The sequence below is a fragment of the Ambystoma mexicanum genome, chromosome 2p, assembly GCF_040938575.1.
Source record: "Ambystoma mexicanum isolate Mex_15411 chromosome 2p, UKY_AmexF1_1, whole genome shotgun sequence".
In the NCBI taxonomy this organism is placed as follows: domain Eukaryota; kingdom Metazoa; phylum Chordata; class Amphibia; order Caudata; family Ambystomatidae; genus Ambystoma; species Ambystoma mexicanum.
Window position 1 is genome coordinate 414,143,229 of NC_090923.1, and position 25,879 is coordinate 414,169,107.

Below are 25,879 nucleotides of genomic sequence, written 5' to 3' on the forward strand. Positions count from 1 at the left end.
CTCTCTAGCCAATGTCACCACGACCCCTGATTTAGCCACCTCTGAAACTCCACCTCCTTATCCATTGAGCGCCACTATGATGTCCCCTCTCAACAACCAAGCTTTTCCCTTCATACCACTGCCTACTTTCAGATATTATCCCATCTCCAGCATTAGTGACTTGACGCTTTGCTCTATCTCGAATACCTTTATCCACCCAGATTCACGTGACGTGATTAGCACACTTAGGAGCTGAATTATGCAAGGCAGCTGCACCACAATCATGCATTATCCCTAACCCTGCATTTGTCTCTACCCACCTACATTGAATTGTTAAAGTACTTGCACTCCCTTCCACACCCATGCTAAACACAGCAAGTCCCCACTGAACCCTACAGTTACATCCTTAAAGGGTGCACTAGTCAATGATAATAGCGCGCCCCTTTGACATCTCAGACATGATCAACTCTAATAACCTTGATCTATAAGCCATTTCAGAAATATGGCTTTGCTATGCATCAGGCCCGACCCTATCCATAACTATACCGCCCAAATATACCATCTAATGCAAAGACAGAGCTGAGCCAAGAAGTGGAAGGGTTGCCCTTATAGCAAGAGATTCTTTCCCCATCAGAGAAATCTGCAACTCTACCATCTTTTCAGAAGAACTACTCGCCACTAAATTAGGTCTCTCACACACCTCTACGATAGCTATTCATTTGGTCTATCGTGCTCCAGGCCAACTTCTCACCTTTGAAGAGGAGATCCTGCACCTCCTCTCTAATTCCACACCTTCATGCAAGACCATACTCCTTGGTGACCTTACCTTGGATTTGACACTAACGTCTTATCTCTAGCCAGTTCCCTGACGGCACTAGGCTTCTCACAATGTATCCTTAGCCCTACCCACTCCAACAGTTACATCCTGGACTGGCTAGTTGACCTGAGATGCAATTTTAAGGTCACCTCCAATCTGCCCTGCTCCTGGACTCTTAACAATATTATCTCATTCACCATACCAGCATCAAACCTCCCTCCAACCATGGCTTTTCCCTTGCCTCCTAGACTAACACAAAGCTCTTGCAACATAACCAAAACCTGCATCTTGCCACTGCCGTACAAACATTCCTGTTCACAGCCACTATCTAGCGAACCTGCCTCTCTGGTAGATATTTACAACCAAACCAGTACACTGGCTATCAACATTGTCGCTCCCCTCACCCAACGTAAAGCCAAACCTGCCTTGCATCTCAATGCCTGGTTCTCTGAGGACCACAAGGCCCTTCGCCTGAAAAAACGTGAGGCTGAAACTAAATGGGGGACGATTCGTTCAGATTCTAATAAAGTCTGCTTCACTTCCTTAGCGAGGGAATACAAAAAGCCGATACTCCAAGACAAAAGCACCACCTGTAATACAAGAATCTGAAACGCACAAGCAAGCTCCCGTGAACTCTTTGCGATCCTGCATGAGCTTTAATCTCCTGTGCCCCCTCCAACTAACTGGCTCCTCCGACACTGGGCCTCCAGGCCCCGTACAAAACATACCTCTATTTATCTTCAAACCAGTCTCTGAAACTGAGGTTATCCAGATCATTAAAGGCCTTAAACCCTCCAGCTGTCAAGGGGATATCTGCCCAGCTTCTGTCATCAAGGACTGTGCCGAACAACTTGCACCTTTAATTAGTACCCACATCAACTCCTCGTTCTCCACATGCTTAGTGCCAACTAGCCTAAAGGATGCATGGGTCCTTCCTCTGATGGATAAAACAACATTAGACCAGGCCATCCCAAGGAACTCCACCCACCATGGTCCCTACTTCCTAAAAATCCTGGATCATGTGGCTTACCTACAGATCCAGCTATATCTGGAATCGAATAACCTCCTAGGTCTCTGCCAGTCTGGCTTCTGACCAGGCCACGGCACAGAATCTGCATTGGTGGATTTAAAAAAACAATTGGACGAGATCAAGGATGCCAGCAATTCAGCCCTCCTCCTTCTGCTTGATCTATCAGCAGCCTTTGACTTCATGGACCACCACATTCTGTGTCAACACCGAGCCTCGGCGGCTCACTTTTCTGCAGTAGCTATCTCCTGGATCTCCTCCTTTCTGACCAAGAGATCAATGTGAGTCTTCTCGGCCAACGCCTCACTCCCCTACCCCGTCACCTGAAGGTCTGTGTGTCTCTGCACCCTGTACAATATTTTCACCAAACCCCTATTTTACCTCTTAGACGACTTGGGCATATCCGATACCAATTACGCTGATGGCACACTGATCTTCCTCCTTCTCCCTGGAAACTATGCTACTGGCTCTAACACTCTGCGTTCAGTCTACCAAAACATTCATGGATGGCCTTCCACCTTCTCTGCCTCATTGATGACAAGACTGAGATTCTCTTGGTCGGCTCGCAAGCCTTACTCAGCAAACTTGACAAAGCTCGCAGCTCCTTCACCATTGATGTCATCACGATCAAAGTATCTAGTGAGGTTAAGACCCTGGGCGTTTACTTAGATGCCACCCTGTCCCTAACGAGGCAGGTCAAAGCTATTGCATCTTCTGCTGCACACACCACCAAGCTAATTAATGCCTACAGACCCTTTTTGTCTACTGACAGCTGCCTCGTCATTGCCTGCATGCTCATTAGCTCTAGAGTGGATTATTCTAATGCTTTATTTGCAGACACCTCCACTCGGAACATCAACAAACTACGGTTCAATCAAACAATGCACTCATGGCCGCACTTAACATCCCGAGCCCTTAGTACATTTCTGTAATAAATGCAAAAAATTAAAATAAACTATTTACATATATACTGCAGTATTGTGACATCCTTAATTATGCAAACTGGCATAAACCAACATGATGAAAGTATGATGTCAGGTTAAGTATTACTTTAGAGACTTGTAGCCTAAATAACCATAGTAAACATTTTGCTATCTTTTATGCGGATGTGTACCACGTTAATTGTATTGTGTTGTATTCGTAATTTATATAGCGCCCTTTCCCCATTTGTATGGCCTCAATGAGCTTTGTGGTTGGAGCGCCCTCAGTGACCACAGTCCATGTGTAGGAGGTTCTAAGAGTTTAGATTATAAATGCATTTCTGCCGGGTTAGAACTTGGGTGGGCTGGCTAGGCTCCAGTAAGCAGTCCGGAGGTCAGGCACGTGGGTGGGTGCTGTTGGTGGTTTAGGATAGAGTTCTAGTGCTGAAGGTTCGATGTGTGCCCAGCTAGACCGAATTTATTTTGTTGGGTTGTCCCTGTATACTAGTGGCAGAGTTTCTGCCGACATCCGTAGGGTATTGGTGGGTAGGAGTATTCTTGTGTTTGAGGAGGACGATGAATTTGTTACATTGTGAGTCTGTGAATGCTGCCGGCATCCGTGGGGTAAAGTGTGATGGAGTATTCTTGTTTTTGAGGAGGTTGATAGCTTGTTACGGTGTGCCGCTGCGAACACTGCCGGCATCTGTGGGGTATTCATGGGATAGGGGAGTTGTTATATTTGGACAGTGTTTCTGTGCGCCTTTGAGAGTCTGGAGTGAGGGAGGGTTTCAAGAGGATGGAGGGAAGAGCCAGGTTTTGAGAGCCTTTACTAATCAAACTTTACCTTCAGCATTTTTAGAACCATCCACCGCTTTTCAATACCTTACTGGCAAAGGGCCGGAGCCGCGGTTTAACATAGATGAAGAATGTTATCATGAGAAGTGCAGTTTTGAAGAAGTGCGGGAGGCTTTTCCCAATATGGACGGTGCTGTAAGTATCAGAAAACATATATTACATTTCCCCTAATAAATGCGTCAGAAGAACTTAAACTGTAATAACAGACTGGTTAATTCAATAATCAAATAAAGGTGGAGGTTAAAGTCAACATGGCACACCTCTCCCCTTACATTTCCGAAATAGAGTTGCAATATTTCTAGGCCTCGATATGCCAACTCTCGGTATAGCTGTCAAGGTTGCTCTCATCATCAACTGAAAAATATCAGAATCGTACAAGGTTTCAGACCTGGTACATCCAGTTACAAGCTCCAGTTCTGATTGTTAGTTAGGAATCACCATTTAGTCACACTTCACCCAAAAGACGGAAACTTATCATTCTGTTATTGACATGGAGGTGAGTATTATGCATTGTATTTTTTTGTTTAATTTTAGAGCAGCACGAAAGAAGTTAAAATGATCATCAAACGAGCACGCCCAGAGCACTGAGTGCTCCAATTCCTTCCCCATGTTAGTCAAATCCACTTCCATGAGTCCATATATTTAGAGGACAATCCAACATTTCCTACTCTTTTCAGCAGGGTCAAGTCAAAACTGAGCTGTTTGACCTTCAGGCAAGAATGTCAGGAAAGCAGCAATTTTAAAGATCCATTTCACAAAATGAAGTCCCTCATCTAAGGCAGTCATCTCTTCAAAAGACTCCCTGACCAGTGTTATCTGCAGGTCCTGAAACAACAGTCAAAACCAAGATTTAGGGAAGCTGGCGGTAGGATAATACTGCCCTCCTTCTCTATAATATAATCACGACTTACAAATTTGTGTTGAATTCTATGGCATGTCACTGAGACTGCCTATTAAGCCGTTGTACAACCACTGCTGACTTTTCCTTATAGGTCGGAAATACAAATTATGAATAACCAAGGATTTTGACCAGTAAGCTGATTTAAAAATATCTTCCAGCCTGACCATGGCTCAAAAGGACTTGGAAGCCATGACACATCTTGATGAAAGACCCCCAAATAAATGGACGTCTATTGCCACCTGGAACATAGCTCACTTGACACACAAAAAGTGTTGTAGGGAAAGGTAGTGGGTGAATAGGCTTTTGGAAAGAAAAGGCTTTCTGGGAGAGGGAAGTAAATGGGATGTGGCACTCTCCTCTTCCTTCAAACATTCTGTAACGCATCATTTGAGGTAATCTGGAAGGGCAGGAATTTCAATTAGTTTTGATGATGTTTTGAGATATTAAACATACCACCACATAGACAAAATACTCAACCCAAAAAATTCAATGCACATCTCTGACTCCCTGTGCAAGGTCCCCAAACACATAAGCATGACCAAGTTAGTTAAAACCTGCAAAGAAAGAGCTGAATTATAAGGCTGTTCATGAAACAATTAAAGTATCAAATCCACCCCCCCCACACATCCCTCCTCCCCCATAATAGGCAACATACCATAGGATGTTCCATATATGGGAACCCTCCAAAATGGTTGTGATTAGTTGAAATGGACAACATGTAAAGATTGATAGCATGATAAAAGAAGACACTGACCAGTTCACCATGAATATTCGGCACCTGAACTACATCTGCGCAGGAACCTTAACATACGATTCATAAGAAATTTCATTATTGCAAATGAACTCGTAAGAATCTCTAAACAATGTTATATACAGAAGAGACTCTGTAGGAGTCTACCTCCCCAAGACACAATAGAATCACGTCTTATCTCCAGGCTAACAAATTCATATTTGAGTCTAAAAAATGTCCCTTCTGTTTCATGCTTCCATGTGCCAAAGTGACCAGAGCACCTCGCCTCTGACCTCTTCTGAAAGCAGGACCACGTTGCAATAATCTGTGACTTTGTAAAGATGGGCAATCTTGAATTGCTGCAGAGTTCTGTAAGATATGGGACCTGGAACATGGCCTGGATATAGGCCATAAAATGTATACCCGGGACACCTTCTACAGAGATACTCTCCATACTGATCCTGTTTCTTTATCTGTGCCACTATGGACACTGGAAGTTTCCCAGCACACTTCCGTCAGCAGGGGTGGACTGGCCTATAGGGAACTCTGGAGATTTCCCGGTAGGCCTCTGCACACTGGGACTCTTTTGTGTGCTAACCTATTTTATTTACACATTTTCTCATAGGAAAAGGGTTGTGCTTGCTGAAACTTTATAATATGAAGCCACTTTGAAAAATTATTTTCAGTGCCTGTCTTGGTTCCAAGTCCACCCGGTCCGTCAGTTGATAATAAAGCCTAGGAATTACAATCACAGCCGTGGTGAACGTTTCCTAATGTATTACAAACCCTAACTCTTATAATAAGACAATCACATCATGTGCCTTCTTCCGAGTCTCCTGGCAAAAGTGGGGAAAAAGCAATATATTATTCAGATAAATGAGAAGCTGAATACCCTGGGACCTGAGATGACACCCCACTAGGTGTAGAATCTTTGAAAAGCAAATGTCTGCAGATGAAAGAGCAAATGGCAAAAGAGAAAATCAAAATACTTTGCAGTGTTATAGAAACAAACAACTTGGGATTTGGTGCTATTGGTACCGTAAGATTGGCATCCTAGATATACAGGAAAAACTACCAATTGTCTGACCTCAAAGCCTCTTGTAACAGTAAAGTCAGCTCCATCGAGAAGCAGTGACAGCACACAAATTCAGTTACCCGAGTTTGAAGATCGGGCGAAACCCTTTGTCTTTCTTCCAGACGAGAAAAATACTGGTTATGTGGAGGATGTACTGTTTCCTCTATAGCTGCCTTGTTCAATAGATCCAGAATGTCTGATTGTGCCACCATCTCCTTCTCGCTGGATAAAGCAAATGGCCTAGGGGTTCCCGAGCTCACTGTACGAGATATGAACTCTCTCTGAACCACTTGCAGCAGCTATAGAATCCAGGGATCCTAGGATCTGTGTGAACTTTTCAAGAAGTGACAAATACGATTCTCCACTGGTAGCCCAGAGTGCATTCCTCCAATGAAGATCTTCATACTCCCTAACCGCCTTCCACATCATCATCTTTGGCTTTGTCCCCTACAAGGAATAAAGGCATACTTAGATTTATATTGGAATCATTTGACTCAGATGTCATAGGGGACATACGTTCCTTGATTGCGGTACATCTAAGCAGAAAGGTCTCTTTCACTGCCATTCTTTGAAGAGACCCAATCGGAAAATATCTCACTCAGAGATGCCTGTGCTTTCTCCAGGGAGGTAAAAGTGGACATATATTTCCCCACAACCTTTTCCATGACATCAGTATAAAGTACCTCTCCTGTTCGACCTGTACTATAAGACCCAGACAAACTGGTCAGCATGGGATCAATCTTCATCTTTTTTTTTTTGATTGTATATGGTTTACAAAAAAACCTTTACAAATACATTGAGTAGAAGACATGAAGAAAAAAGACATGTATTACAAAAATATTTGATTACACATATGTTAAAAGATACTTCAAGACCCAATTATCCCTTTTTAAGAATGAGAAACATATTACAAATCAATTTAAGAAGAAGAGTTCAGTGCAAGTTAAAATGCAACAACAGGAAACCCTTACATTGTTCTTGTATGACAGATGAGTTTGTATCACCCATCCGCTAATCAACTCTGCATCTAGAGACTCCTTGGCCTCTTTGGGTGTATCAAATATACACAGAAGTGGGCCTGTTTTGTTTAGTATTCGTTAGTAGCTATACCCTTTGACACATTCTTTCGATACTTATTCAGTGTTGGATCTACCACTGGGATCACCAGAGATTTTGCTGCATCACATTAGGAGGGAATTCAAACCTCATTCTATCCTCTTCTTGTTGGAGTGATCCAGTTAGTTCCTGTGAAAATGCAATGCAAATGTCTCTACATGCCTCAGAGGTCACAACCATTCCGTTTTCTTTTGAGTGGGCCAATAGATCAGGATTGATTAAAGAATAGTCCACATCATCCACCTGGATCCCAGTAGAAGGTGTGTCTGGAAATTGGATATTGCAGATCAACATAGGATCCTGCATGTCCAGACCTGGGATGTGGTCAGTAGAAAACTCAGAAGTGGAAAGCTTAATCAGTGATTGGGAAGTAATGAGTCCATGGTCTCATTCAGCTTGACCCACTTGGCCACTATGTAAACCTCCTCAGGGCTTGTGGCTCTGAAAGATGAGAGCATCTCACTGATGCAAGATTCACCCCAAAACACCCCCACCATGCGGTGTCTGCGATGATAAGAAAATGCACATCCATGTTCCAAAGGTTCCCCACTGTACTTTCCTGTTGGTTTGGTGCAAGTCTGGGCACCTCCTGCATCACCTTTATTATTAGGATTGTGGCCTATATCCTATGCAGGGTTAAGAAGTACTCATGCCAGAACATTGTGGCAGCAGCTGCCACTGATCTGCCGAACTTCTGTGACAGATCGCTCTTAGTTGAGGAAACAGATTTACTCATGGCTCTGTCAATGGACATATCGACAGAGAAATCAATAAGGAATGCTAAAGTGCCCCCTCCAGCTCTCATTGCCCTTCATTACTAGTTAATGTTCCTCCGGCACTGGTTCTTGGTTGTGGGCAGCCTGCCTCTCCTTCTGCTTGTCTAACATTGCAGCCTCTGCAAGCTGCTGTCTCTGCAGTTTGTTTATGTAATAGAAGCAGTCAGCACGAGAAACGTGCCACTTTTAGGGTCTCTTCATGTGGCGGGACATCCTCACACTGCCTGCTGCAATAATTCCTCACTTATCTATGCCCACCCCTCAATCATGGAGTCAAGTCCTCTGCCCCTGCTGATTCCCTAGGTAAGGGGTTGGGGCGAAGGCCACCGCTTTGAATTTCAATTAATATACGTTTTGAGTTGCTGCACATTCAAAAAGACAGCAAGAAAAGCTTGCCCACGTAACCTGCCATGAGTTATTCTTTCAATCAGGGCCATCTTAATCACTTTGGGGGCCCGGGGCACAGACAGCTTTGTGACTACCTCCACTGAACAAAGAAATAAAGGATTACAGGATATCTGGTCACGCACCCCTCGTTAAGAACACAAAACATAGCTTGATGTGTTGCTTCGCAGCAATCAAAATAGGCAGGGGTACTCCCTGCCAGTCCCCTTACCCTCCTGCTTTAATCAAAATGATAAACCAGAAGCATTTCAAGGTCAAACATTTGAAGTCCATGATGAGGATACTTGTGTTCTAGCCTAGGGGCAGGGCACTTTTCATCAATATTGGCAACGAGAAGGGTATTCCGACCATAGTATACATGCAGGTTACAGATCATATGAAAAAGGTGCACATAATCTAGAATAGTCAAACGACTCAGATTAGCTGCCTCCCAGAATGCAATAGTGCTCAAGCATGGATACAGGAGACCAATGGAAAGCAAGGAGAAAGCTACACATATCATTGCATAGATAGTGGATGAAGATTAAGCTACCAGGAAGGTGCCCGTACCCAGACGAATTGAGATTTGAAGAGGCACATGGTTTTTAAGTAATGTTACCATTAGAGAGAACAGAAACAAGTGACTGTGGTGTGAATTATATTAATTCCCACCATTATTACAGAGGAAAGCAACACTATAGCCAGTGAAACGATGAGTGCAACTTTTTTGAAGCTCATACCCTGAGAACAAAATCACTTTGAAGGGCGACAATTTTGAAAGGTTTAAGGACTGACAATTTTGACAGGTTAGGCAATACAATATTAAATGAGGTGCCCAGGATCACACATTGGTTAAGAGCTGGAGCTCATATTTGTGATCACTTTACAATTTCTCTACATTACCACCTTCTTTTCTAACACTTATCATGAACAAAAAATAATCCGATGTTATAGAACTGACTTGGAAAGTAGAAACATCACATAACCTACCATGACAATTTTTAAAAACAAAATGTTATAGAAGCGTATTATGAAAAATGGGAATGATTCTACCATCATTGCCTCCAACATTAATGAAAGCATATAAGTATCAACATACCAACTGATGTTATCTTAAACGCTTTCCTGTGGCATTCTCTTTTGTATTTTAAAGCTTCAAATATCTCCACAACACAGGCACGTGAAATTGTTTTTATAAACGTGCCGAAAAACCTCTGAGATAAATGAGCAGACCTTAAAGTATGTTTCCCGGAGGCCTGTGATATCTGATCCACTCTCCTCTGTGTAGAACCCCTTCTACTCAATCCAGCAATGGGCTAAATAATGCCACCAACAAGTGAGAAGTCAAACCTTTTCACAGAAAATAACACAGTAATGTCACTGATAATAGATGATTTGTCCAGGATCACTGTCCTGCCAGCATACATGAATTTACTCTTTGGTTCCACAGTCTTGAATTTGGATACCTAATCACCTCTCAGACTATTAATTTATGCTCATCATTGGAGGTCACTGCTTAAGTTTTGCAAGTCCCCATGTGAACAAACCAATGTCTAGACCATCACCACACTGAAGCTATGTTAGTTTTTATAGCAACCACTGTTTGTTGCAGGTGTGTTGCTGATAATAGCACATGCTGTGCTACAAAACCAAGTACGTATTCATGCAGGTTTTGTGAACTTGAGACATAAGAAAGGTTGAGTCCACCATGCATACATTTTGTATTGCAATTTGCATATGAACACAGATCTCTGCAATGAGTGCTTAGTTTCTTAACCATCAAAGCACTCAAATGCATCAATAAGCATTTCAACTTTGGCCATTGTAAATGGTCAATATAATCCCCCATAAAACTGGGAATGCTACAGGAGTTATGTCGCAGTGAACACACAAACAAGGAATATCACAGCGAACACAGAAATCATTAAAGGATGAATTGATCAAAGCAGAATGTCCTTCTCAACAACAGACAGTCAAAAGATTTCGAGCCGCAGCAGCGCTCATAAAATATCCTCACATGTGCTTTTTAAGTTTGGTAAACAATGGGAACTGGCTTCTTTAAATCAGGCAGCGTTGTGGGGCCACCTCCAAGGTGGGGGCCCGGGGCAAGTGCCCCTTTTGCCCTCGCATAAAGATGTCACTGCTTTCAATGATATATACAACTTATCATTCTGGGAGCAGCAGGAGAAGAGGATATGTTGGATTACGAACTAGATATTTGGGCACATGGAAGAGGCTGGGACTAAAATGGGGAGGGAGCAATAGGGGTTCTTTGAGCGGTAGTTTGATGATCATTTTAACTTTTTTCTCTCTGCGATAAAATTAAACAAGATAATAAATTGCATAATGAAGCCTCTATTTCAAACCACAGAGCTGAGTAACAACATCTCTTTGCGTTTTTTCCTTGAGGTGATAATTGGGCTAAACATGTTGCACATGCCACTGTCTTTAATCTCCAGTGCCATTGGAAAGACAGGAGGGTCAAGCAGGGCATGACCATACAATATCACGCACCCACCAAAAGCCTGGAGAGGTGTCTATCATGGTCTTTAAATTGCCTGTTTCATCCTCATTGCTGGTCACCTGGAGTTTCTTCTGTGCTGAACCTATCATGGCCCCTGAGTGGGTACAAATGATATCTCAATCCTCCAACACAAAATGTGTTCTTGAATAGAAGTGTTTGGTTCCATCCACCAGCATTGGAAGGGAAGAGGCTCTGTCACCGGAGCGCATGACCCATGAGCCCATGTGTTTTATGAAGATTTATCATGGAGAGTCGCTGTTACGGGAGGATAGCTCAGGGGCAGCGTGCTCGCCTTGGAAGCAAGACGACATGGAGAAAGACAGGTTCGATCCCTGGGTCCATGCTTGGAAACCTCTGGGTATTAAGCGCATTATAAAAAAAAAACACTCATAATCATACAGAAACAAAGGCCTTGTGGCTTTGGAACATCAGTGCCATGACACCTGATTCAGTGGTGCATTGCCTTGGTGGGAATAAACACAAAGTCTATCTATGCATTCTGAATGTTCTCCCTGTACATTATGAATTACACATTATCCTTTCTTTAATTCCACAGAAAAGTTACTGGAACGAATACATAAAGTGGTTGTCGGGATAACTCCATTAGCATGATGCTCTACTCAAGGTATGACCTTATTTGAAACATTTTTGTTTCTGTTTGAGTTTAGTTACTTGGGTGGCTGAGCACGACAATGTGTTCTCAGAGTTGTAAAATGTGATTTTGGCAAAGGGATTCAGGATGGGAAAGTGTGAAATGATAATGTAGCAAAGACAGCTAGCATTCTGTAAATTGCAAGGCAATGCAGAACATCTTTGCTGGCCTTTCATTAGGATCTGAAATCCAGGAATGAGAAATCATTTAGGATTGTGGATTAGGGCATGGATTGGGGCATGGACAGTGGGAAATCAATCTTTTCACCGAAGGAGCTGAATGTATGCCCATTAATGAGCAGGATGATGATCCTTTGCATCTTTGCTTATTGTAAACAAGGAAGTGCAAATAGGAAAAGAGCAATAAGCAATCCATCTCCAACTAGACCCAGGGAATAATGACCAACACTCCACCCGACATCAGACTGTCCCCTCTCTCCTGCTACTCAGAATAGGGCTGAAGATATATTTCTTAAGAGAACATCTTACAAACTGATAATCTGTGGAAACTCCCTGCCCCGGACACCTCCCTCCCCCTTCACCTGCTAACCTGTTTCCCCTGCCAGTAACCCATTGTATTCCTTCTATCCATCTACCGCTAACAGTACCCATAGCTCTGTATCCTATCACTGTATCCCCTTGCTGTACAGTGCTCTCTTGCTTCCCAGACAGGTCAGTGTTATTTAAAACCCAATATGTACCTGCCTAGCACCCAACATGAATCTTAAAAAAAGGCACACAAGGAACCAGTACAGCAGCTCATGATGTTGGACCTTGCAGGTGCTTGCTAAGACCCTATGAACTGCTATATTCTGAAAACAATAGACCTAGTAATATTGTTTGAAATGCCAAGGTAAACCCAGATCCCATAATTAATAAGGCGATACATGGGAAGTCCCACCACTAACACCTTTTCTTGTAATGGTGGGGAATGGTTCCTTGAAATACCGGTATTCCACCAACTGAATATTCTAAGGGTGCTAAGGAATCCGTCTGCAACCAGCAGCTTTTCAGATGTTCTGGACTATGGCTCCTATGATCCCACACAATTGATTATGCTGTCTAGGGCTGATGAAACTCGTAGTCCAAAATATTTGGAGCATCAAAGGTTGCAGGCCGTATGTCAGAGAGCAAGATGAAGTTCCAAGAAATCTTCACCATCTTTAGAGAGTTGGAGAAACCCGCCTCTCGCCCCCACTCCTCAAGGATGAAAGATGGTGCAACAGCATTCAAACGGCCATGCTAGACAAACTTGACCCGCTTCAAAACAAAATTTGTGGACATCAAAATGCCCTCAACGGCCACATGTCCAACCTGCACAGCAGAACGCCCCCAACCACCAAAACTGAGGCCTCCCCTCCCTTTGACTTTAAGGACATGACTGAGCTGGAAGTCATCTTCCTCCTCAAATCTATTAAACTGCCTAACTGCAAGGGGGACGCTTGTCCTGCCCAACTCGTCAAAGACTCAGCCCACATCCTAACACCTTTCCTAACCACCTTCATCAACTCATCCTTCCAGACTGGCCACGTTCCAACTGGACTCAAGGAAGCCTGGGTCCGCCCGCTTCTAAAAAACCTTCCCTAGACCCATCGGTCCCAGGGAACCGTTGGCCCATTACCACCGTCCCCTTCCTACTTAAATTCCTTGACAAAGCAGCCTACATGCAAGTCCAAAAATTCTTGGAAGACAACCGGCTTCTCGGCCTGCGGCAATCTGGATTCCGCCCACAACATGGCACAGAAACGGCTCTCCTGGACCATAAGAATCAAATGGATGATCTAAGAGACACAGGCACCCCTGCGCTCCTTTTGCTCCTTGACTTATCCGCTGCTTTTGACCTAGTGGATCACAACACTCTGTGCCACCATCTAGTAACTGCGGCCAACTTCTCCCCCAAAGCCTGCAATTGGATTACCTCCTTTCTCCAAGAAAGGGCCATGAGAGTCTTCTCCGACTCAGCCTCTGCCATCCCTAGCCACATTAAATGTGGTGTGCCACAGGGCTCCTGCATTGTGCCCACACTCTACAACCTCTTCACGAGGCCTTTGATCAGCATTCTTGACTCCCTGCTCATCTCGTACACCAATTATGCGGATGACTCGCAGGTGCTCATACCACTCACTGGAGACTACGAGGCTGACGCCAAAACACTCACTACCATTTACTCCACTATCCAATTGTGGATGGCAGACAACTGGCTCTGCCTCAATAGTGAAAAAACAGAACTTCTGCTCATAGGGTCACCCACCCCACTCGGTAACCTTGGTGAACAGTACCTATCCTTCACTATTGATAACATCCCCATCAAGGTCTCCAACAATGTAAAGAAACTCAGAGTCTACCTGGACTCCAACCTTACCATGGACAGGCAGGTTAACACCATCGCGTCCACATCTGTCTATTACTCCAAAGTCATTAACGCAGCCAGACCCTACCTATCACGCCAGAACTGCCTCACAATTGCCAGGTCAATAATTGGTTCAAGGCTTGATTACTGCAATGCCCTCCTCCTAGGGACATCTTGCAAAAATGTAACCAAACCTGTCCAAAATAACACCCTTAGGGCAGCCACAGGAACCTCCAGGAAAGATCACATATCTGAAGTTAGAAGGCAGGCCCATTGGCTCCCTGTCAAAGAGAGGATTGTGTTCAAAACCTTGGCCATCACGCACAAGTATCTCCATGAGCTTGCTCCTCCATACCTTGCTCAATGAATCACAAAGCACACCACCACTAGACCCCTCAGGAAGTGCTATTCCAACATGATCGTCACGCCCAAAACTGGAAAAGCCCGCGCTGGAGGATCTAGCTTCCCCAACCTGGCAGCCAGCCACTGGAATGCACTTCCCTTTCACCTAAACATGATAGACTTTCACCAAGCCTACCGGAAAGCCATCAATATCAAACTCTTTATCTAGAGACATATTCTCCTCATGCAGGCTGTATACCTAACCACTGTTTATATGCTTTTGTCTGTAACCCTGTTGTTCTCTGTATCGCACACTGTCTATGCCTTCTGTAACTAAGAGACATTTGTAACCTTAATCAAAAGTTCTTACATAATCCTGTAACAGCGCCTCGATGCCCACGGGCTGCAAGTGCGCTTAACAAATGCAAATAAATAAATAAAAATAAATAAATAAATGAAGCTGAGGATCTCAGCGTTTCATGCTAAAGTTCAGTGTCATCATGAATGATAATGATGATGCTGGCGGGGAGTCTCATGAATGGTTTTCTGGAGACAAAAAAAAATCTTCACCTGTTGACCATTTAACTATCCTCCATCTAGATTTGCTGATATGCACCTTGTAGAGGGGGTAGATCTGGGAGCATAGTGTATATGGCGGATGGTAAGCATAGTTCATATTTGGTAGAAGTGAAAGAACATTCACTGTGAAGTAAGAGTGGTATGTGATAACAAAGCCGAACCTCCAGTAAGTGCTGGATTTCGAGTGCCACTGACATCTGTGTTTCAGTGTAAAGACTAGTTAGCACTCATGGTGCCACATACTGGTAAATAAAGAGTAGATTAGTAACTCTTCCAGGAAACATGCTACTTGTCTGAATCCACCTGATAAATCTGGATGATCAGTAGGAACTGAAGTGCAATGGTTATCTGAACACATATGAACTAGGGCTCCCTGTGACCATACAGAGCCAGAGCATAAATGTGAAGTGCAGTGGTTTTCTGAATAAAGGTGAGCTGGGGTCCCTCTGACCATACAGAGCCAGAGTGTAAATGTGAAGTGCAGTGGTCTTCTGGATAAAGGTGAGCTAGGGCTCCCTGTGACCATACAGAGCCAGAGCATAAATGTGAAGTGCAGTGGTTTTCTGAATAAAGGTGAGCTGGGGTCCCTCTGACCATACAGAGCCAGAGTGTAAATGTGAAGTGCAGTGGTCTTCTGGATAAAGGTGAGCTAGGGCTCCCTGTGACCATACAGAGCCAGAGCATAAATGTGAAGTGCAGTGGTTTTCTGAATAAAGGTGAGCTAGGGATCCCTCTGACCATAAAGAGCCAGAGGATAAATGTGAAGTGCATTGGTTTTCTGAATAAAGGTGAGCTAGGGATCCCTCTGACCATAAAGAGCCAGAGCATAAATATGAAGTGCATTGGTTTTCTGAATAAAGGTGAGCTAGGGGTCCCTCTGACCATACAGAGCCAGAGCATGAATGTGAAGTGCAGTGGTTTTCGCAATAAAGGTGAACATCAGTATCCAGCCTCACTCCTGATCCCTAAGAACCAAGGAAAGACGTGGCCCCACAAGTCTCAAGAGGCATCAGGGCCACAGGCCTCTTCTATCTGGAGCTCCCTCAGAGAAGGTAAGCCCCTCAAGGCTATTTGCGAGCAGACCTCATCATTTTAAGCAGATGTGCTGTTAAAACCACCCATCGCTGCCACAATTCATCCACAAGGCACCGCATCATATCGAATGCACGGACGGAATTCCTAGATCTATTGTGCAACATTTAGCGGTTCCGAACTGCCCTGCATCACTCAGCAAGGAAAGCCTTTGAAAATGGATGCCACGATATTAGATAAGATTGTGCTTCCTGTTAGCAGGACCAAGCTGCAATGATTGGCTTGCCCCGACACAAAATCAGCCAATCCGGGAGCTGGCAGGCAAATGCCTGCCCCCGCTAAAGGCCCACTTTTACGGAGAATTCTCAAGAATGTGCTAATTTCTTTTACCTTTTGAGACCCCCAGCAACTTTGCTGGATTTCTAGGATTTTAATTTTTACCTGGAATGAGTGTGAGCCTTTTTTTTACACTCTTTCATGTATTTTGACGTGTGTTTTACTTTTGTGTTCTTTGGATATGGAGTTTTAGCAACTCCATAGGAATCATCTTTTTCAAGTGTGTCACACAGCACATTCAGAGAAGTGGCACAGGGGTGTCTTTCAGACTCTCCAAGGTTTAAATAACTTCTCTGGGACTGACTACCGTCTCCCAGAGCATGTGAAGTTAAATTGACTTTGCTAGTCCTTTAAAATTCATAGACCCAGCACACACTATCTTCCTCTAGAGTGCTGGAGGGGTTGCCTAGAATCCCCTGTGTCTAAACGCTCATGTAACACTCAAATGTTACCCTTTCCTCTTGAAATGGCTGGTGGCAGTGGTTTTAGAACAAACTACCATGATTTTTCCTGACCGCGAACACCGGTATCTAAAAATCGGGTCAGCCATGTTTTTCAATATGGCGCCCATGACCCCTCTGTAAAAACAAACTCTGGTCATCTTTTTTCGCCATTTCTTTTAGGAAAGGTCCTTCTTGTGTTTAACTCTGCGCGCCAAACCAGGTTTGGTCCCTTTGTTCGATGCCCTTTGGCGGGCTTCAGTGCTGAAGCCCTCCTCTGGTGCCTGAGTGTCTGGGTGGACAGGATGTGAGGGAGGTGCCTGAAACTCCCTGTGCTTAGTCTCCCAGGAGACTTGAATGCACTCTGGCATGATTGGCTGGCTGAGTGTCCGGCAAGGACAGCCACCCTGCTGGGTGAGTGACAGCTAGGCTGGAATGAATGGGAGAAAACCGTTTAAAAGCAGGTCTCTGGGACTTGGAAGGCAGAGACGAGCACTGGAACGAAAGAACCGAAGACGAGCTGAAGGAAGACGACTGCTGCAACTCCTGGACTGTTGGTTAGCCTGGTGAAGCCCTGCTGCAGGTCTGAATTGCCTGAAACTCCATCGACAGAGAAGCTCCTTCAAGGATGACGTCTTCCCTTGAGCTGGTGGGAACAACCAACTCGTAAGCCACCTGGACACCGTCTCCCTATTGGTCGAATTTTCATCAGAGTGCTGTTGAAAACCGGATAGCCAGTTAGAAGGATACCAGTTTGTGGACTTTAAGGCACTCACACCTTAAAACCGACACATAGCCAAGTTTGTCGCCTCTTCCCTTGGCAGTGCAGCAACCTCCCAATGTCTTCCTTCTTGTCCCCATGACGGAAGCTCAGGAACAGCAAGATCTACAGGAACTGCCAGGAACAACTGCCTCAGCTGCAGCTTTTCTTCATCAATAAGGTACTGTGCAAATGCGGTGTGGAAATCCGAGTTTGTGAAACTTTCCCAACTTTGGAGTCTTGTACGCTCCTAATCCGACATATAACTCTTGTTCTGGCAAACTACTTCCTCGAACATTGGCAAAGACTTAACCGTTTACTACCAGAAATGCAATATCCTACCCAAGACTCGGAACCATTGACTTTGGCCCAGGCCTATTGAATTGAATTGCCTGTTGTAGTGAACTGAAACTATTTTCCCTGCAATTAAGGTAATTGTGCTTTATATCTTTTAAGCTTTGTCTTTCTACCCCCTTTTTGAAAGTTACTGAAGTGCCATTTTGCTCCCACTTCAGGGGAGCCTAACTTGTTCAGAAACGTATTGGTTGTGTACTGTAGTGTATGAGATTGTGATATTGAGCTGCTTCTTACTAGTGGAATGTTTTCCAACTGACGGTGTAAATAAATGTATATTCTTTTACCAAGAAACATAGAATAGTGTTTGTTTGAACTACTGTGATTGCAAGTCCTTTGTGTAACATCTATAACTGCTCACATTACTCTTGAGATAAGTCTGGCAGCTCCGCCACTGCTACCACATAACTGTGTAGTACAGGCTTATGCCAAAGGTGAGATTGTGCTTACACGTGTAGTCTTAATTATGTGTAGTGTTCCCAAAGGGTACTGCATGTAATTCTGCCTAACACTGATGTACAGTAGTGAGGATAAAGTATAGTTGTTACATTGAGAGTGCTGCTCTTACCTTTGTTCAAATAACCCTCACAAGGCTAAGCACTACTAGAAAAGCAATTGTTTTATCATGTCTGATATGGATAGCTACAGACAGGTGACCCTAGTCATTTTAACAGTTGATCAGCTGAAAGAAATGTGTAAAGCTAGTAACCTCACTGTTAGAGGCAAAACAAATTAATTGATCGAAAAGTTGTTGGAATGTCAAAGTCAAAGAAATAGGTCTGCTGTATCTACTTCTGATGAAAATGTGGAAAATGATGATGAGGATGATAATGTTTCAGAGTCAAACTCAAATGTTATTGATGATTACATGAGGCAGATCAGTCTCAAGGTGTAGGCCCCACTTTACCTCTACCTGCTCTTAGGCCTCCATCTTTTGCCACAGGGGCCCTTCTAGATCCCATGATGAGTCCAGAGTTTGTCTCTCTTGAGAAGATGAGACTTGAGTTAGAATTTAAAAGAATCCAAGCACAAACTGAAAGTAAACATCAAGAACTTAAACTAAGGGAAATGGAATTACAACATGCTCTTGAAATCAAGCAATTTTCTCTTGAGAATGGTTCTCTCCCAGTGTCTTCTAGGTCTTCCAGTCCTAAGAGGCCTCGTTTGACCAAAGATGCAATAAGTATGTTTGAGGATAAGCTTGATATTTTGAATTGGCTGGAAACTTTTGAATATAACCATGGGATTCAGAATATTACAGGGAATCAGCTGATTCCTTGGCTTTTTTCTAGGCTACCCCTAGTTGCATCTGATGTTGTAATGGAGATGGGAGAAGTAGACAGATTGGAGTATGGAAGTGTGAAACTAGTTTTGATAGCTAGGTTTGGGAACACTCCTTCCCAGTATCTTAAGAGGTTTAGAACTCTCAAAAAGCATGATGGTACCCCTTGTGCTAGTGGGGTGAGTGAATGTTTGAAAAACTTAGATGAAGGTATGAGAAATCTGTTTATGTTGGAATATATTTATGATGCCTGCTTTCCTGAGCTGAGACAGCACTTGGCTGACTCTAAGGAAATGGATCCAAATAAGCTGCCAAAGGCTGCTGACTTGTGGGTTGCCAACAGGGCAACTCAGAAGAAGGGTGAGGAAAAGCAGCACAATAAAGATAACAAAGAGAATTCTAATACCTCAAATCCAAAAGAGGGCCACAAACATAACAAGGGTAAGCCACACAGGAAACCAAATCAGGCTAGTGTAACCCCTGGTGCTAAACCAGAGGTGAGTCAGGCCAAACCCCCATTCATAAAGACATTTGCAAAATGTTATGCATGTGGGGCAACTGACCATGCCAAAGGGGATCCCAGATGCAAGGCTAAACCTTCAGGGTTCCACGCTGTCTCCTTAGCCTTCTCCCAAGAGGAAGAAGTTCAAATGGCAAGTGGAATCTTTTACCTAGTGGCTGAGGAACCCATGAAAGTCTCAGCCAGTGTTTCATTAGTGTCCCTGGGTCTGTGGGAACAACAGAACTTAGATGTATACAATTCCATTCCAGACAATACTAAAGAGTTTTACAAAGACAGTGTTCTTGTGAATGGTCAGGAGACCCCTGCCATCAGAGACATTGGGGCGAGCATTACTGTAGTGGATGAATGTTTTCTCAAGGTAGAGGATGCTGCTAAGGCACCGAAATAACTCACTAAGCTTGCTGGAGGCCCTGTCCAAATGCTTCCACAGTTACCAGCTCTCATCCAGTGTAATGACAGGACTGTCAAGATACCTGTTAGTGTGCAGAGTGAAGTACCTGGTAGAGTCCTGTTGGGGAATGACTTAAAAACTTGTAGTTGTAACAAGCATCCCTGGCCCTCCTAGCAAACGGAAACAGAAGCAGACAAGGATTGCCAGGGAGAGTACCTTAAGGGGCTCTCCAGGGGAATTTATAGATGAAACTATAACCCCAAGTCCACAGGACTTATGACTGCAATTTCTAAGAAGAAAGAGGTAAAAGGGAAACCTAAATCCTCAAGGAAGAAGCCAGCCAGCACTCCTGTGCTACCACCAAGGACATCCCGAGAGGACTGTCCAAAGTCACACCTGTGACTCCTCCACCAACAGAAACATAGTGTGAGGAACAACCTAGTGTGGTTGAATCAGCTTCTGAGGAATCAGAGCTGGAAGAGGACATTGCTCCTGTTGGAGATCTTGATCCTGCAGACCATCCTGAGCTGCAGTCTTTACTGGCAGAAGGTGGACGCTGCAGGGCAGACTTCAGCAGAGGTCAAAGTGAGTGTCCTACTCTTGAAGGTCTTCGCCAACAGGTACCTTCCCAGCTGGAAGTGCAAGAGCCAGGGAAGCATAGGTTATACTGTGTGGATGGCCTCTTCTACAGTGAAGCTACTGAGGTCTATTCCAGACTTGTGTAGTGCCTCTGGAAAGCAGACAACAATTCCTACAGTTAGCCCATGAGATTCCATTGGCTGGTCACTTGAGTTTCAAGAAGACTAAAGAAAGGCTTTCTCTGTATTTCTACTGGCCTACGTTGGGGTCTCATATAGATAAATTCTGTGCGAGCTGTCACACTTGTCAGACATCTGGCAAGAGTGGAGCCAAGAATGTGGCACCCTTGGTGCCTCTCCCAGTGGTGGGAATCCGTTTTGAGAGGGTAGAAATCGACATTGTTGGTCCCTTAGACCCTCCAACTTCTTCAGCCAACAGGTTTATCATGGTTGTAGTAGACCATTCTACTTGGTATCCTGAAGCAATACCTATGAGGACCGTTACAGCATAGGCTGTTGCTAAGCCCTACTTGGTATTTTTACCAGGGTAGGTTTTCCTAAGGAAGTCATCTCTGAGAGGGGATTGAATGTTATGTCCCACTACATGCAGGCCATGTGGAAAAACTGTGGAGTGACTTGCAAGTTCTCAACTGCCTCAACTGCCTACCATCCACAGACAAATGGATTGGTAGAGAGGTTTAAGCGTACAATGAAGAACATGATAGGTGCTTTAGAAGAACCCCTTAGAAGAAAGTGGTATCTTCTACTGCCATGCCTTCTATTCGCTTATAGAGAAGTCCCTCAGGAGGGAGTTGGATTTAGTCCCTTTGAGCTTCTCTATGACCATCCAGTTAGAGGTCCCTTGGCCATAATTAAGTAGGGGTTGGAGAGTGCTCCTTCCCCCAAGCCAGTGAGAGTCACTAACTATGTGATAGGTCTCCGGAAGAGAATGTCATACATGATGGCAGAAGCTTCAGATAACTTGAAAGCTGGTCAGGCTCTGGTGAAGCATTGGCATGACCAGAAGGCCAAGATGGTTGACTTTACTCAAGACCAGCAAGTTCTATTCATGGTTCCTAAAAGGCAGAGGGCCTTACAGGACAAGAGAATAGGACCCTTCAAGGTTATGGGCAAACTTGGAGAGGTCAACTATCTGGTGGACTTAGGCAACCCTAAGGAGGCTCCCAGAGTCTTTCACACCAACTGTCTAAAAGCTTATGTCTCAAGACCAGAAGTAGGAGCTTTGCTTCTAGCTTCAGCTCAAGAGGAGGAAGAGAGTGAACCTTTCCCTGACCTACTCAGAGGACAGCCTTTAGATGAGAAGATACAAGGAGTCAATCTCTCTTCTAATCTGACACTGGAACAACAGGAGGAGTGAAAGTTTCTGTGAAATCAGTTTGCCTCCCAGTTTTCACTATCATCATCACCTTGGGGGCAGCATGATATTCTCACTGGTGGCTGTTTACCTGTGAAAAGCAGAGGTTACAGGATGTCAGATCATGTAAGAACCCATCTAAAGGAGGAGGTCAACAAGATGCTTGATCTCGGGGTATTAGAGCCATCTACAAGTCCATGGTCTAGTCCAGTTGTACTAGTACCAAAGGCAGGATCCAAGGAGTTGAGATTCTGTGTGGACTATAGAGCTCTTAATGCAGTCACAAAGACTGATGCCCATACTTTACCAAGGACAGATGAACTGGTGGACAAACTTGGTTCAGCCAAGTACCTCAGTACATTTGATCTCACTTCGGACTATTGGCAAATAGCTCTGACAGACCATGACAAGGAGAAAGCTGCATTCTCAACCCCAGCATGCCTCTACCAGTTCAATGTAATGCATTGTGGACTAAGGAATGCACCTGCAACATTCCAAAGGATGGTTAACCAGGTTCTGAATGGGATGGAGGACTTCTGCATGGCATACGTGGATGATATTGCAGTGTTCAGCCCTACCTGGAAAGAACATGCTGACCACTTAAGATATGTTTTGCAGGCTATTTAGCAGGCCCATCTGACCATAAAGGCGAGTAAGTGTCAAATTAGTCAGAGTAAAGTGGTCTACCTTGGACATGAGGTAGGAGGAGGTGAAATCAGGATATTGCCTAGCAAGGTACAAGCTGTACAAAACTGGGCCACCCCTACTACTCAAATCCAAGTGAGAGCCTTCCTAGGTCTCACTGTTTACTATAGGAACTTCATAGAGAACTATGGGACCAAGGCTTCTCCCTTGAATGTGATCTCCTCACCCAAATTTCCTAAAAATGTCATCTGGAATGAGGAGTGCACTCAAGCATTTGGAGGATTTAAGAAAGCCCTTTGTCAAGCTCCAGTCTTAAGAGCTCCTGACTACAACCAGGCCTTAATTGAACAAGCATAAGCTTCCAATACAGGTATGGGTGCAGTTCTGAGTCAGCTCGAAGTGAAAGGTAGGGAGCACCCCATTTGCTTCATCAGCAGGAAGCTGAATGAACCTGGAAAAAGGTGGCCAACCATTGAAAGAGAATGTTTTGCTATTGTGTGGTCACTGAAAATGTTTAGACCATACTATAATGGATCTACTTTTGTGATTCAGACTGACCACCAACCCTTGAGATAGTTGATGCAAATGAAAGGAGAAAACCCTAAGCTACTAAGATGATCAATCAGCCTGCAATGGTTTGATTTTACCATTGAACACAGGTCTGGGTGTCACCACAGACATGCTGATGGTCTCTCCAGGGTGTTTGACCGACTGGAGTAAGGAGATTCATCCAGGAGTGGATTAAATCCTCCTGTCCCTTAGTCTGGTGGGGATGAGTGTTAGGGAGAATTCTCAAGAATGTGCTAATTTCCCTTACCTTTTGAGACCCCTAGCAACTTTGCTGGATTGCTACGATTTTAATTTTTACCTGGAAAGAGTTTGAGCCTTTTTTTTCCCACTCTTTCATGTATTTTGATGTTTGTTTTACTTTTGTGTTCTTTGGATATGGAGTTTTTAGCAACTCCATAGGCATCATCTTTTTCTCGTGTGTCACACAGCACCTTCAGTGCAGTGGCACAGGTGTGTCTTCCGGACTCCCCAAGGTTTAAATACCTTCTCTGGGACTGACTACCATCTCCCAGAGCATGTGAAGTTAAATTGACTTTGCTAGTCCTTTTAAATTCATAGACCATCTATCTTCCTATAGAGTGCTGGAGGGGTTGAATAGCATCCCCTGTGTCAAAACACTCATGTAACATTCAAATGTTACCCTTTCATCTTGAAATGTCTGCTGGCAGTGGTTTTAGAACAAACTACCATGATATTTCCCAACCGCGAACACCGGTAGCTAAAAATCGGGTCAGCCATGTTTTTCAATATGGTGCGCATGACCCCTCTGTAAAAATAGACTCTGGTCATCTTTTTTTGCTGTTTCTTTTAGGAAAGGTCCTTCTTGTGTTTAACTCTGCACGCCAAACCAGGTTTGGTCCCTTTGTTCAATGCCCTTTGGTGGGTTTCAGTGCTGAAGCCCTCCTCTGGCACCTGAATGTCTGGGGTGGACAGGATGTGAGGGAGGTGCCCGAAACTCCCTGTGCTTAGTCTCCTCGGAATGAATGGACTCTGGCGTGATTGGCTGGCTGACTGTCGGGCAAGGACAGGCCACCCTGCTGGGTGAGTGACAGCTAGGCTGGAATGAATGGGAGAAAACAGTTTAAAAGCAGGTCTCTGGGACTTGGAAGGCAGAGTCGACCTCTGGAACGAAAGAACCAAAGACGAGCTGAAGGAAGACGACTGCTGCAACTCCTTGACAGTTGGTATGCCCGGAGAAGCCTTGCTGCGGGTCCGAATTGCCTGAAACTCCATAAACTCCATCGACTTCTACTCTTCCCAGGGCAGTGCAGGAACCTCCCGACGTCCTCCTTCTTGTCCCCAGTACTGAAGCTCAGGAACAGCGATATCTGCAGGAACTGCCAGGAACAACTGCCTCAGCTACAGCTTTTCTTCATCCATAAGGTACTGTGCAAACACGGTGTCGAAATGATTTCTGCCTCAGTGAAAGTTTGTGAAACTACTTCTAAGAACATTGGCAAAGACTTAACAGTTTACTGCCAGAACTGTGCTATCCTATCCAAGACACTGAACCATTGACTTTGGCCCAGGCCTATTGAATTGAATTGCCTCTTGTGGTGAACTGAATCTATGCCCTGCCTATGAAAGTAATTGTGATTTGATTATTTTAACCTTTGTCTTTCTTCCCCTTTTAAAAGTTACTGAAGTGCCATTTTGCTCCCACTTCAGGGAAGCCTAACCTGTTCAGAAACGTATTGGTTGTGTACTATAGTGTATTATAGTGTGATATTGAGCTGCTTATTACTAGTGGAATGTTTTCTAACCAAATGTGTAAATAAATGTATAACTGTTTTTACCAAGAAACCTTGAGTAAGTGTTTGTTTGAACTACTGTGATTGCAAGTCCTTTGTGTAACATCTTGTACTGCTCACATCACTCTTGAGATAGGTCTGGCTGCTCACCAACTGCTACCACATAACTGTGTAGTACAGGCTTGTCCCAAAGGTGAGATTGTGCTTACACCTGTAGTCTTAATTGCGTGTAGTGTTCCCAATGGGTACTGAATGTAATTCTGCCTAACAGATACTAATACTAAACATCTGCCTATCAATTGATTCCATCACAGCAATTAACTTGACCGACCACTATCTTATCTGCTTCAAACTAATGACACAAAATAAACTCATCCCTATGCCTACCATACATGATCCTATTGAAATAAGAAATACCTGTAATCTCACAGATGATAGCCTCACCCGCTGGAGACCCTCTCAACACACACCTCCACCAATACCAACAGCAGCTGGCTTGCTGCTATTCATCACAATTGTCTCAAAACTACCATTGACACTTTAGCCCCACTTATAACAAAAACACCACGCTCGGCCAATCGCTCTAACCTCTGGTTCAACGAGGAACTGGTGGCACTACGGCGCAACAAGAGATCTTTGGAACATATCCACAAACAGTCCCTCTCGGCTGACTCAGCCAAGTCCTTTCAGGAAGCTAACAAACTCTATAAATCTGCCATCATAGCTCATAAAGGCAATGCCCTGAACTCCTGGATAAACAATGCTACATCAAACTCCAAAGAACTCTTTACGATACTTAGAGAATTGGAAAACCCC

General features: G+C 44.2%; 1 long non-coding RNA gene across 1 annotated transcript in view; it reads left to right on the forward strand.

Moving 5' to 3' along the window:
* Window positions 1-25,879, forward strand: part of LOC138565883 (uncharacterized) — a 125,898-nt gene that overhangs the window by 48,433 nt on the left and 51,586 nt on the right. The window contains exons 3-4 of the long non-coding RNA XR_011301677.1: window positions 3,594-3,733; window positions 11,661-11,729. This is a non-coding gene — a long non-coding RNA (uncharacterized lncRNA). The remainder of the gene's footprint in view (window positions 1-3,593; window positions 3,734-11,660; window positions 11,730-25,879) is intronic.